Here is a 7,057-nt window from a genome sequence, read left to right as displayed (position 1 = left end):
GTATCTCTTGGCAAAATCTCCAGGGCTTAGCACAGGGCCAGGATTCGAGTTCCAGGTCTGCCGGGGCATTTGGGGCAAGTCAGTTTCCATTTCTGGGGAAACCGGACCTCTGTTTCCTCATCTGTAAAAGGAGGAAATCGAGCTAGATTGCATCTGGCGTCCGCTCTTCCTCTGTGCCCCGCCTCCCTCACTGGGGGAAGAAAGAGGATGGACGGGAGGACGTTTTATAGTAGGTGCCCAATACTGGGCTAACGGAAGGTTGGCAATCCACCTCCTAAAGGGGAGGCAACAGAGATGAGCAGAGACAGGGGGCTCCCGCTCTGGACGTCCCTTGTTCTGGGGATGATTCTGTGATTCCTAAGTTTTATGCCCTGTAAGCCAACATGGTGCCTCACACACATAGTAGGTGCTTCATAAATGTGGTTGAATGAGCTCTTCCCAGAGCATTCAGCACAGTCTAGGCACATAGTAGGTGCTTTATAAATGTGGTTGATTGAGCTCTTCCCCAGAGCAGTCAGCACAGTCTAGGCACATAGTAGGTGCTTCATAAATGTGGTTGAATGAGCTCTTCCCCAGAGCAGTCAGCACAATCTAGGCACATAGTAGGTGTCCAGCAAATACTCACTTTAGAAGATGTGCCCTTTGAAGGCATAGATTCATTTTATTCCTTTGATGCATATAGTAGATGCTTAATGTTTGCTTCACTGAAGTACCAGACAGCCGGGGTCCGTCAGGACGCCAAGCCCAAGCCTGCTTTTGTTATTGGCTAAAGTCATGGCCCCAGACAAAGCCCTTTACGCCCATGCGCTCACTGGGGAGGGCTCCATTGGGGAGGCTCCATTGGGGAGGGCTCCGTTCAGGGTGGGCCAGCGAGTGCTTGCTGTGGCTAAGAACAAGGTCTCGTCTCCGACCTCGCAAGGCTGGCAGGAATGCCAAGGGAGATCCTAGTTTCTCATCTCCTCAGGCTGGGTGATGGTATCTCCCATGAGGCGGGGCGGGCGCCAACGCCGGAGTCCAGAACAGCTCGAGCTGGGGTTGACTTCAGGCTCCGTCTCGTGCCCCCTTCGTGCCAGGGACGAGTCGCCTCCTCTGCTCTGGTCTCAGTTTTCTCCTCTGTAAGATGAGAGAAGTGGGTTCAGGGCTCTCTGAAGTCCGTGCGGGCTCTGCCATTGGGCACCGCGGCTTTGTGTGACTCGGTGGCCCTCCGAGGCTGCGGCGGCTTTTCCCCGGGAGCCCGCGGGAGCCCGGTGTCTGTCGGGCGGCGCCGTGGGACGGGGTCTCGGGGCACACGCGCTAGGAAGGGCCAGACGTGCGTTTCCAGGCTGTCGGCTTGCTCTCCGCGCTTGTGGTTTCCCGAGGCTGAGGCCGATGGCCACGTGGCAGACGTCCATCCATCCCTTTTGGACGGGGCGGGGGTGTCGTGGCCTCTCTGGGCTCTGCGCCCCCCTGCACCCAAGGGAGAGCCTGACCTGGCAGAGAAGCCCAGGGAGGAGGAGAGCTCACATGGCCGTGGCCGTCGCAGAAGCGAATGGAAGACAAAAAGCATTTCCTAAGGACTCCCTGTGTGGAGCAGCCGCCTTCCTAAGCGGAGGGTCCCATTCCAGGCGACGGAGGGGGCCGAGTGGTGGCCAGGAAGCTGGTTTCGGGGTGGGGGCATTCCTGGACGAGCCTTTGGCGGCAGCGATGGCCGCGTTGATGTTCCCAGAATCGGAAGGGGGTGAGGGCACCTGGCGCCCGGGCAGAGGAGGCTGGCGCTGGGGGCCCCGTCGGGAGCCAGAAGAGGGCCATCGATCCCTCGGTGATGGGCGCTCCAGGCGCCAGGTGGTGCGGCGGGCAGGCGGGCAGGCGGGTGACGGATCAATGGGGGCTTCGATCCCATCACCTTTTCCTCCCAAGGGCAGCCTGAGTAGACGGCCGGCTCTTGGGCAGCGGATGGAAGCGGGCAGGGATGGGCTGGCAGCGGCCAGCCAGGAGAAGGTGCTTCGCCCCTGAGCTGCTGCTGGCTTGTTCTGCACATCCCGGGCGATGGAGGGGGTCCATGTGGTGGTGGTGGGGAAGGGGGCGAGCGATCCTGAAGGGATGGGACAGCCACGGAGCCCAGAGCGCCCAAGGGGGTGTCGGAGGACACGGTTTTCGGAACTTGAAGCAAGAGAGGCCATTTTACAGAGGAGGAAACCAAGGCCCGTGACTTGGCCAGATTTGGGTAGCTAATGTGTGTCTGCCACAGAATTTGAACCCAGGTCCCTGACTCAGGGCCTTAAGGCTCGTCCTTGGGCTTGTTAAACTTCCTGCAGGTTCTCGGGGCTCCCTGTCTGCCAGGCTAGCCCTTCTCATGCAGCTTTCCCCTCCCAGCGGTCCTTGGAGCTCCCCATCTCACCGGTCCGGTAGCCCATTCCCAGGACCACCAACGGGTGACTCCAGAACACGAGCGATTCGTGTGTTCCGAGTAACCTAACTTTGGGGGGCCTTCAGGAGGCAACGGCGGAGGCCCAGAGGGACTGTGAGGCAGACACTCCCAGGCTCCAAGGAAAGGATCTTGCGAGGCCCCATCTGGGTAAGTCTGGCCAGAGACTGGCCAGGCAGCGGCCCGAGAGGGCCTGGAAGGTCAGTCATTTGTCCGTGTTGGCCTCCTCGGGCGGCCGGAGAGCGGGCAGGCCCTGGACGCGCTGGGCATTTAGTCGGGGTTTCTTTCATGTTTGACAACAACAAGAGCCCAGAATTCCGAGTTCTTGACCAAGCGGGATGGGGGGGTGGAATGGGGCGAGCGGGCCGGAGTTGCAGGGCCAGAACTGCAGGATCGCATTTTCCTCTGGCCCAGGCCCGTTTCCTGAGGAAGTGAACCAACAAGGCCCTTTCCTGAATAAACTGCCTGTGGGTCTCTTCAGGCCTGGCTGGATTCTCCACATCCTCCCCGCCCCCACTGGACATGCTGACCAAAGAGAGGGAGGGGTGCCCCCCCCCCGGGCTCTCCCCGTGACTGAGCCTGGTGTCTCTTTGCTCCCTCCACCCCCCCCCCCACTGGACAAACCACCCTTCCCAGCTCCTCGGCCAGCCCCAGGGAGGAAGCGAGCTCTTCCCTGTCAGAGGCTGGGGTGGCCCCGTTATTCCGTGTGGTCCCCCGGGGCAGAGCTCAGCCCGATGGGGGGACGTCGGAGCAGCAGGGCTCAGTTCTAGATTAGGAAGAACTTTCCAGCCGTGGAGCTCAGGCAGAGAGCAGAGGAGCCGCGATGGCCGATTACAAGCTGGGGCTTACGCTGTGCCAAGGCCTGTGCCGGGGGAGCGGCTTTTACACACTTAAGAGGTCACACATGGGCTCCCGCACGTGCCTTTTTCAGCCAAGAAAGCTGAAGTGGAGGGAAGTGACTTCCCCAAAGTCCCACTGTAGTGAGTTGTTGAGCTGAGATTTGAACCCAGGGTCAGCCCCATTTCCTCTGCGCCCCAAAGGGGTTTGAATTGACCCCTTTCAGGGTCTTGTGATCCTCAAGTCTTCTGATCCGTCTCCTCCTTTCTGTAGGAGATGGAGGCCCCGGCGCTGGGGCTGGGACGGGGCTAAGAATCTGGCTGAGGAAGGAGAAGTCCTCGGGCTTGGCTGGTGCCGGGGACCCTGGCTCAGGGGGCTCTTCCTTTAGCTTCCTGCGTGCTAGTGGCTGTTTTTGGATAAAGAAAGCTGCCCGTCTTGTTCCCCTGTCTTTGCTGGCCCATCAGTGGGACCTGGTTTGGGAATTCTAAGTCTTCTACTCACTACTTGCTGATCCCCAGAAGAAGGATTTTTCCCTCTCTGGGCCTCAGTTTCCCCATATGTCCAACAAAGGAGGTTGCCTCTGGGCATGTCCGAGGCCTCTTCCAGCTCTAGATGTTGGATTCTGTACATCAGTGAGTTGTTGGTTCCTGCCCAGGCTCTGCCACCCTTCCTTCCCGCGCAGGGGGCATCGCTTGTCTGAAACGCCTGGACTTTGACCGTCTCTCAGGGGGTGGAGGTGAATGTGACCCGACCCATCTCTCCCTCCGCCGTTTGGGAGGCAGCAGGGGGTGGGGGCGAGGGTTAGGTGCCATCTAGGGCAGTGGAGCAGAGAAAGTGGGGCAGCTCCCTGAGGTGTTTGGACCTGTGCCCTTCCTCTCCTGTTCTCACTGGACACAGCCCCGTGGCACCCTGACCTTTGAGGGCCAGCCTGGAGGGCCCAAAGTCACTGAAGTGGGAAGGCTGAAGTCCCAGGCAAGGCCTCAGCAGCTCCAAATTCCAAGCCCACATCTGTTGGCAGAGGCTGATTGGCCGGGCTTCTCTGGGGCTTGGTTTATTCCAGGAATGGATGGATGGATGGATGGACGGATGGATGGATGGATGGATGGATGGATGGATTGGATGGATGGATGGATTGGATGGGTGGATGGATTGGATGGGTGGATGGGTGGATGGAAGGATGGATGGATGAATGGATGAATGGATGGATGGATGGATGGATGGATGGATGGATGGATGGGTGGATGGGTGGAAGGATGGATGGATGAATGGATGGATGGATGGATGGATGAATGGATGGATGGATGGATGGATGGATGGATGAATGGATGGATGGATGGATGGATGAATGGATGGATGGATGGATGGATGAATGGATGGATGGATTGGATGGGATGGATGGATTGGATGGATGGATGGATTGGATGGGTGGATGGGTGGATGGGTGGATGGAAGGATGGATGGATGGATGGGTGGATGGATGGATGGATGGATGGATGAATGGATTGGATGGGATGGATGGATTGGATGGATTGGATGGGTGGATGGATGGAAGGATGGATGGATGAATGGATGGATGGAAGGAAGGAAGGAAGGAAGGAAGGAAGGAAGGAAGGAAGGATGGATGGATGGATGGATGGATGGATGGATAGGGCAGCCTCTATGAATGACCAGGGCCTGGCTCCTGAGGGGGGAAGGGTTTGAGAGGGGACTGTGGGAGGGGATGTGGCGGGGCAGTGGCTGCCTGCTCTCTCCTATTGGCTGTTCCCCGCCTCTGACCAGGAATTTAGGGGGTCTCAGGTCCTCGGTCTTCCACTAATGACCTGTGGTGAGACTGGGGACAGCTTGTGCCTTTTCCCTTCAGCTCATTTTCCCCATCTTTGAGGGGCCTCCCAGTGGCTCTGGCTTCCTTTTAAATACACCAAACAGGGTACACCTCTTGGTGGTCCAGCCACTCTTTGTCTTTCTGGGGGGAGGAATCAACCCCATCTTCCTGGCTAGGAGGATCGTGTGGCAGGGATAGCCCACCCTGGTCAGCCCACCCTTCATCCTTTTTCCTAGCTTCTCTCATTGGCAGCATCCTAGAACTGCCCATTTTACAGTGAAAGAGATTGAAGTTCAGGGAAGGAGGAATGATAGAAGCCAAGAGAAGTAGAGACAGGGTGGGGGGGCAGCTGGTCCTTCCCCCTCTGCTCTGGGGGGCCCCCAGTTTGGAGGGGGGCTTCTTGTGCCCCTTCCCTGGCAGCACCCCCAGTGAGCCAGTTCACAGAATCCGTCCTTGCTTCCCTCCTTCCGGAAATCCTCTGCTGACGCTGCGTATTCTTGTGGGATGACTCCCCGCTCCCCGCTCCCCCCACCCGCTTTTCCATTTCCTCCCTCCTCGATCACATGCTTCATTCCTCTGAACCCTCCGGAGGCTCAGGCTGGCCTCTTCCTCCCCTCGCTTTTCTCGGGAGTCAGCATCGGGATTTCTCTGAGCCAGATGAGGGTGGTTGGGCGCAGCTCTGCCTCCCTTCAGTCCAGGTCTTGCTCGAGCCCCGACTGCACCCCCCACCCCCACCCCATGCCTTTGGGCCTCTTAGAAAGCAGGGGCGACTCTGGCTTGGAGTTAGGAAAACCCGAGTTCAAATCCTGCCTCTGACCCTTAACCAGCTGTGAGACCCAGGGCAAGCCTCTGAACCTCTGTAAAACGGGGGTGATAACAGCTCCTGCCTAGGCTTGCTGTGAGATGAGGGGGGTAAAGTCCTCAGTGAACCAGGAGGCCTCCGAGGCCAAGCCTCCTCTTTTTCTTTTAACCCTTACCCTTTCTCTTAGACTCAATACTGTGCAATGGTGCCAAGGAAGAAGAGCAGAAAGGGTCAGGCAATGGGAGTTCAGTGATTTGCCCAAGGTCACACAGCTAGGAAGATTTGCACCCGGGTCCTCTCATCTCCAGGCCTGGCTCTCTTTATCTCCTCAGCCCCTCTAGCTGCCTCTCCTCTTATTTTTCAGAAGAGGAAACTGAGGCCCAATCACAGGGTACCCATGAGAGTTGGGGGTCCCTGAAGCCTTATTCATTTGTTCTTGTAAGTTCGAGACCCCCCGGGCTATGGGTCCACAAACGCTGGAAAAGAGGACAGAGTGAGCTAGAATGCTGGTCTCCGAAGGAGAGCAGAGTGAGACGGGCCAGACCGTGGCAGGCCTTAAATGCCAGAGTCAGACGTATACCTGAAAGCCTTGGAGTTGGGCAGGGACGTGACTTGGAGGAGGCACAACACACTGGAAACGGTCTTTGGCTTCCATTCCGGAGAGATGGGGCGGGTGGGAAAGGCCGAAAGAGCAGCCCCTGCCTCTCCCACTCCATATCCCCGCACACACGCACCCTCTGGTGGAAATAGAACCCAGAACCCTGGCTCTGGGACCCTGGGCAAGGTTCACAACTTTTCTTTTTCTCTATTTCTTTATCTTTTCACCTGCCTCATAAGATTTTGGAGGAAAGGATTTTTACAAACGGGAAAGCTTAAGAATGTTGTTATTTAAAAGAACCAACCACAGTGCAGCTGTGCAGCAGAAAGGCAGCTTTGGGGACTGGCTGTTGTTGTTCGTTACTTTTCAGTCATGTCCGACTCTTTGTGACCCTGTTTTGAGGGTTTTTTGGGCAAAGATACTGGAGGGGGTTGCCATTTCCTTTTCTAGCTCATTTGACAGATGAGGAAACTGAGGTAAAAAAGGGTGAAATGACTTGTTCAGGGTCACCCAGCTGGCAAGCGTCTGAGGCTGGATTTGAACTTGGAAAGATTAGTCTTCCTGATTCCAAGCTTGGTTCTTTATCCACCGCAC

The sequence above is a fragment of the Gracilinanus agilis genome, chromosome 6 (genome assembly GCF_016433145.1).
Source record: "Gracilinanus agilis isolate LMUSP501 chromosome 6, AgileGrace, whole genome shotgun sequence".
In the NCBI taxonomy this organism is placed as follows: domain Eukaryota; kingdom Metazoa; phylum Chordata; class Mammalia; order Didelphimorphia; family Didelphidae; genus Gracilinanus; species Gracilinanus agilis.
The sequence above is the reverse complement of the archived record's forward strand: the minus strand, read 5'-3'. Positions refer to the sequence as shown.